The sequence below is a fragment of the Phoca vitulina genome, unplaced genomic scaffold (assembly GCF_004348235.1).
Source record: "Phoca vitulina isolate PV1807 unplaced genomic scaffold, GSC_HSeal_1.0 scaffold668, whole genome shotgun sequence".
Taxonomy (NCBI): domain Eukaryota; kingdom Metazoa; phylum Chordata; class Mammalia; order Carnivora; family Phocidae; genus Phoca; species Phoca vitulina.
In genome coordinates this window covers 7630-15130 of record NW_022590355.1, presented here as the reverse complement: position 1 = coordinate 15130, position 7501 = coordinate 7630, and the positions used below count along the sequence as shown (strand labels likewise).

The following is a 7501-nucleotide window of genomic DNA, read 5'->3' as shown; positions in this document are numbered from 1 at the left end:
GCTACTTCAAAAATCAGAGTAACATGTCTTAAATATAGAATTAAAATATTAAGGTGTTCTATGGCTACCCTTATGAAGCTAACTCTGAAACACAGGTTTGATTTTATTCATGAAGCCTCAAGCGATTTGGATCCTGTTTCCATCTGTATTTCAAAGCTCATATTAAGCTACTTTTTGAACATTCCTCAGTCGATGATCTTTGTCCAAACCCAGTAAAAATACAACCAAAGCATAGCTAATGACTGCATCAGAGAATCTGCCCATTTTACCTACTTTGGATAAAGCTACAGAAGAATGAAGAAGACACCCTCAGTGAACTCAGCCCTCCTGTCCCTGACTCTGACTCTGATGTACCAGGACAGGGTGACGAGGATGAGAAGGTGAACCAGATGTCTGCTACCTCTCTCATCCCCAAGAGCTGACCCGGCTCAGCCCCAGGCCACCTGGTACTCAGACCTCAATCACTTCTCCGCACGTCCTTCAGGGAATCCATCATTATTTTGTGGTTGTTTTTTTATAAGCAGAAAATTTTATGGGGAAAAATGAAGAAGAGGATTTACATCATGCAATGTACCTACCACAGATGTTCACAGCCAACTTTTTGGCTCCCTGAAATTCTTTCTCTCAGGGCTGCTACCATAACCCTTCTCTCCTTTCTTACACGCATCCCAGTCTTCCTTGATGTCCTGGGCAATTCATTTCTACCCTCTAACTTGCATTCTCTGCTCAGAAATACAAAAGCCCTTCAATTCACATGAGCCTACCCTTCAGAGAAGGCAATGCAGTTCTGTTAGCATCCTAACATGCTCTTGGGATTTTATCCCCCATCACATTACAGTTTATAAAATACCCCTCATAGCCACGGAGAATGTGAAGACAAGGTCTGATAAATACATCTTTGCCATCTTTTTATGTCAACTTCCAAAGTTGATCCAAACCTTTGATCCAAACCCATTAGCCTCACCACCACCACCCAGCCCTTGCCAGAAGAGTTAACATGAACTGACAGGAAGTGAGTGACTTCCAGTTGGCTTTGACCACCAGCAAATTGCCCAAAAGGCAAGTAAGAACATGAGGAAGCAGAAGCATGAATGATCCAGATGACGAGGCTCTGAGCTCTTAACACTCTGGGCCTGGGGCAGAACATCCAAGGCCTGATTGCAAGTTCTCTTGTCACTTTGCCTTCCCCTAAGTCTCAGGTTCCCTACCCTGGAGCACTGCAGTGCTGGCGGGGAGGCTCTGCTGCCGGAGGATCAAGAGCAGTGGAGAAAATGGACAGGTCTTCTGCTCTACGAGGTCTACGGACAGTCAGAAACAGTAGGTAGATGGTACTTTCTTGGTCAGTCAGGATGTGCTGAGCCACTGAGCCCAGCAGACGAGCTGAACCATGTATGTGCAGAGGCCCCACTCTGCTCACAGCATTGCTTGAAGCCAATGGGAGGCTTCAGAATTCTAGGCTAATTTGCCCCAAATCAATTTGCACAAAGACAATTCACAGCTCATCAGTTTGTCAAGAGGCCAATGTACTGAAAACTATTGGACAAAACTTTGAAAAGGGGTGTAAGGACATGGTGCTACCATCCTTGTGATCATTAGCTCTAGGGAGCCCAGGAAGGGTGGCGGGATGGGAGGTTCTCTCCAGTTACATGGAGCCCACCATCTGCAAGTCCTGCCTACTTCATCCCTTCCTAGGGTGGCAACCACAGGCAGCCAGGAGCTGGCCCCAGCAGTTCATTTCTGGTGTTCACGTGGACAGCACACAGGTTTGATTGTGGGACACTAGCTAGAGTGGGGGAGGGAGCAGAAACTTCCTGTATATACCAACACACACACACAGACACACGCACACACACACACACACACAGTGTGACTCCCAAAGGCATCACTGACTAGCCAGGTGACAGGGCATTCAGAGTATCAGGCATGTCTTGAACCACAAAAACGTTATTAATGATAGTAGGGGCAGGGGCAGGTATCTTTCTTCCAACACAATTCTCAAGTCATTTCTGTTGCTGGGCCACTTTGCCCAGCCTCCTTGTTATCCCTGTAACTGACAGACAGATGACTACCACCTCAGGAGCTGGAGCAAAATGACTATTTTAGCCTCAATTCACATACTTGTCTGACTTTTTTGCAAAAAAATATGCTTTTAAATCATCAGTTAATTGGTCTGCTTCCAGGCCTAAGAAATATTAAGACTCTAGGTTAGTTCTTGTATGGTTCATAGTTTATATTTGGACAAGGAGGAGGGTGGGATGAGAACTACAATATACCCATGATCCAGGTTCCTTTGTATCAACTATTTGCAACAACAGAATACTGCCTTATACCCAGGTGGTGCTGTATTTCACAAAGTATTTTCATAGCCACTGACTCATCTGTGGAACATTTTCCACATGCCTGTACTGTGAGCAGCAACATAGCAAAGGAGAAAGAGCTTTCCCTCTCAGGAACTCAGACCCCAGTTCAAATCTCAGCTTGCCAATTACAGGCTTCAAGACCATTGGCATAGCATTGAACCTTCCAGAGTCTCTGCTTCTCTGTCTCCAAAATGGAAATATAACCCAGTCTCGCTGGGTTGTGATAAGGGAAATGAAAGGAAGTATATAAAGCTCTGGCTACAATGTCCAACCTCTTGTACATGCTCACCTTGCCGTTACTCTTGTTTTTAAGTAAGTGTTGCCCTAGATGCTAGGATAGTAGAGATGAATGGGGCAATCTCTATTCTCAGGATGCTTGTTATCCACTGAGGGAAACAGACAAGCAAAAATAAGTATAATTGGGAGCTCCTGGTTGGCTCAGTGGGTTGAGCTTCCGACTCTTGGTTTCAGCTTAGGTGGTGATCTCATGGGTCGTGGGATTGAGCCCCCGCATAGAGCTCCATGCTCAGCAGGGAGTCTGCTTAAGACTCTCTCTCCCTCTGCCCCCCAAACCCCATTCAAGCACTCTTGAGCTCTTTCTCTCTCTCTAAAATAAATGGATAAATATTTTTAAAAAAAAGAAGTATAATGCTCTGTTGGCTACAATGGAAGTGTGGGAAGAAATACTACAGAAGGAGAATCTCCCAACTGACTTTTCTTGGGGCCAGAATAATAGCTAGTTGTAACTGTTTATGGAACTAACTTGGTGTGCCAGGCACTGTGTGAAGAGTTTTCCACACACTCACAGGTACTATGAGAGCTAAGTGTTGTAATTACCCCCCTTTACAGAGGAGAAGATGAAAGGGGATTAATTGGCACATAGCTGGAGTCAAGATTCAAATCCTTGGGTGGCTCAGTCGGTTAAGCATTTGCCTTTGGCTTGGGTGGTGGTCCTGGGGTCCTGGGATCGAGCCCCGCATTGGGCTCCCTGCTCAGCTGGGGAGTCTGCTTCTCCCTCTCCCTCTGCCCCTCCCCCTCCACCCCTACTCTGTCTCTCGTTTTTCTCTCTCTCAAATAAACACACAAAATCTTAAAAAGAAAAAAAAAAGATTCAAATCCTGGTCTGGCTTAGCTTTAGAAAGATATTTTAGAGTACCATAAAGGAGGAATAAAGTTCATCAGGAAGATAAATGGGGGTGGGGCAGTTGCCTAGCAGAGGGGACAACACAATCTGAATATTCTCAGCACAGCTCTGAGTCGTTGAGACAGTGTTCCTATCACTGTTTAACAGCCTGAGTCAATGTTAAATGATGTCATGGCCTTCCTCTAACAAACGGACACATGTCTGACATACAGTGCGTACTCCACACCTCACATTACATGCCCACAGCCCCGGGCTCACCCCTTTGCTTCTTTTTTGGCCCCTCCCACTGGACCGGGTAGCCCCAGGAGCTAGCACAGGCCCAGTCCATGTCAGGTGTGGTGAATATCTGCTGACCAGAATTGGGTCAATGCCTTGCACCTAGAATCTGGGCCTTCTAGCTTCCCCATAAGGGTTCTTTGCATAACATCGAATGACATGGATGAGTGAGGATGCTGTGTGTGGTTCTTAATGCTTTGTAATCAGCCTGGACTCTTTGACCAACCCCATTTTCTTTCTTTTATGAATAGGGAGTAAGTTGTGGCACTCTCCGTGGAATGAAGATCAAGCCGGGTTCCATCGGGGAAGGCATCCCCCGCCTTCGACGTCCAGGTCTGGTCCTAAAGGCATTTGCTGGGTGCAGTTAGGGCTCAGCTGGGATTGGACAATTGTGGGACACCAGGTGACAGAACCAGCTGTGCCCACTCCACCCCACCCCCACCCCAGTTGTTGTCCTTCTTCCTCTCCTCCTGTTTTCCCGCCGATTTCCTGGGGAGGCTTCAGTTGAGAACTGCAGTATCCTGGGCATGAATGCTGCTCAGCCTGGGAGCCGGAAGCCTCATACACAACAGATGGGACCAGAGCACCTGGAGGGAGCCCTGGCAGCTCTCTCCATCAGCTGGTGCTTCTAGTTTTCCCTGATCCGTGTTTTCTAGCTTGAAGACACGTTTGCCACGTCTGCATATCCATGAGACCAGTACACCCATAACTTGGGTTTCACCACTTCCTGACTTCAAACTCTTCTGACAGCTGTAATCTATTTCCCAACAGGGCTCCTCCCCCCATTTATTCTCACCAGTGTCACACAAATAGTCCGGTACTGTGTGGGTGGGGCAGGCGTGTTGGGGTGGCCCTGCAGGGTGGGATTCACAGCCTGTTGCTCCAGATCATTGACGACAAGGGCAACAGCCTGCCGTTCAACACTGAAGGCAACACTGGCATCAGGATGAAGCCCACCAAGCCCATTGGCCTCTTCATGGGCTACGAAGTAAGTGGTGATCCTCACCTGCCCACTTCCAGGTCCCCAAAACCCCTTCAGGGAGCAGTGTGGGTGCTAAGGGGGTGGATACAACTCCGCAACACGAGCCTTCTTCACACCTCCCTTCAGTCACTCCAACTCAATGAAGCCTCTTCTAACTAATCTCTAAGCTCCTAGTGTGTTCTCACATCCTTTCCTGTCCGAAACCGTCTGACACTTAAGTGCTGACAGGGTAGAAAGAAGCACCCCAGACTTGGGTTCCAATGATCTCTTTTTTTTTTTTTTTTTTAAAGATTTTATTTATTTATTTGACAGAGAAAGACACAGTGAGAGAAGGAACACAAGCAGGGGGCGTGGGAGAGGGAGAAGCAGGCTTCCCGCTGAGCAGGGAGCCCGATGTGGGACTTGATCCCGGGACCCTGGGATCATGACCTGAGCCGAAGGCAGACGCCTAACGACTGAGCCACCCAGGCGCCCGTCCAATGATCTCTTGAGGTTGAGTATGCAGGAAGCTTTGACTGAGTTCAGATCCTACAGTCCCACTTACCAACAGGCTGTGCACAAATCTGTTAACCTTGCTGAGCCTCCAGAGAGGACAGTGGTGCCCCCACTTCACAGAGGAAGAAACTGCAGATTGGAAGCTTTGTATGTTTTCCCCACGTCAAATAAATGGCAGGTCTAGGATTCAAACCCACATCTTTTTGGTTCCCAAACCCTACGTAAGATCCAGGGATTACATAAAACTGTGACAGGCTCTAAGGAAACCTGAAACTCTTGACCAAATTCTCAGCTTCCAAGATTGTCAGGGGAGAGTGGACAGACCTTGAAGTTGATCTCAGACCCGTCTCCTTTCTCCACAGGAACAACCGTTGGTGTCCCTGTTGGCCTCACTCTATGCCTTGGGGGTGGGTGGTGCTGCTCCTTTTGTGCCATTATTGACCAAAAGCAAATAATGCAGGCCCTAGCCTTAATTCACAGTAGTACGATTTTAGGCTTGGATAAAAGAGAAAATAAACAGAGTAACAGATATATAGATCAGTGGTTCTCAACCCTGCCTGTATGTTAGAATCAGTTGAGAAGATTTAAAAAAATAATTCTTGGATCCAACCATAGAGATTCTGGTTAAATTAAACTGGGATGGTCCAGAGCAACATCAGTTTTTTTTTTAGTTGGAAATAACATATTTTATTTTACAAAGATGTCCTCCTCTATGCCCACACCTATGTAGATATATACCCCATTTCACATGCTCTCTTGACTATATGTTGTCACTCCTCCACTGAGATTTGTTTGCTTTTTTCCTTTCTTTTCTTTACTGAGGTAAAATATATAAAATTTACCCTTTTCACCATTTTTAAGCATACAATTCAGCAGCACTGAGTAAATCACAACATTGTACAGTTACCACCATGCATCTCCAGAAATTTTTTCCATCCCAAATGGAGACTCTGTTCCCATTAAATAATAACTCCCCCCTCCTCCTCATATCCCCAGCATTTGGTAACCTTTAATACACTTTTTGGCTTTAAGAATTTGCCTATTTTAGTTACCTCTATTAAGTGGAATTTTACAACATTTGCCCTTTTGTGTCTGGCTTATCTCACCTAGCACATGTTTTCAAGGTTCATCCATGTTGTAGCATGTGACCAAATGTCATTTTTTTTCAGGCTGAATGGTATTGTATGGGTGTACCATATTTTGTATATCCATCAATTTCTTAATAGACATTTAGATTATTTCCATCTTTTGGCTACTGTGAATAATGCTGCAATGAACATTGGTGTGCAAGTATCCGTTTTGAGTTCCTGCTTTCACTTCTTTTGGATATATACCTGAAAGTGGAATTGCTGCATCATATGGTAATTCTATATTTAACTTTTTTTTAAAAGATTTTATTTATTTATTTGACAGAGAGAGAGAGACAGCGAGACAGTGAAAGAGGGAATATAAGCAGGGGGGAGTGGGAGAGGGAGAAGCAGACTCCACGCTGAGCAGGGAGCCTGATGTGGGGCTTGATGCCAGGACCCTGGGATCATGACCCGAGCCAAAGGCAGACGCCCAATGACTGAGCCACCCTGGCGCCCCTATATTTAACTTTTTGAGGAACTGCCAAAATGTTTTCCACAGTGGCTGCACCATTTTATATTTCTATCAGCAATGTACAAGTGTTCCGGTTTCTCCATATCCTTGCTAAACCTTGTTATTTTCAGGTTTGTTTGTTTGTTTTGTGTGTATAATAGTCATTCTACTGCATGTGATGTGGTATCTCATTGTGGTTTTGATTTTCATCTCCCTAATGACTAGTGATGTTGAGCATCTTTTCATGTGCTTATTGGCCATTTGTGTACCTTCTCTGGAGAATTGTCTATTCAAGTCCTTTGCCTATTTTTAAAATTGGGTTGTTTGTTTTGTTGTTGATTTGTAAGAGCTCTTTATATATTCTGAATATGAACCCCTCATAAGATATATGCTTTGCAAATATTTTCTCCCATTCAGTGCATTGTCTTTTCACTCTTTTGATAGTGTCCTTTCAAGTAAAATTCTAAAAATTTGATGAGGAACATTTTATCTATTTTTTTCTTTTGTTTCCTGTGCTTTCGGTGTCATAGTCAATAAATAATTGTCAAATCCAAAATCATGAAGACTTCCCCCTATGTTTTCTTCTAAGAGTTTCAGAATTTTAGCTCTTGTGTTTAGGTTTTTGATCCATTTTGAGTTAATTTGTGTATATGGTGTATAAGG

The 7501-nt window shown here is 44.9% G+C and overlaps 1 pseudogene; it reads left to right on the top strand.

Annotated features, from left to right (window-relative positions):
• The first annotated feature begins 1193 nt into the window (after positions 1-1193).
• LOC116629352 overlaps positions 1194-7501 on the top strand; it is a 13908-nt pseudogene continuing 7600 nt past the window's right edge.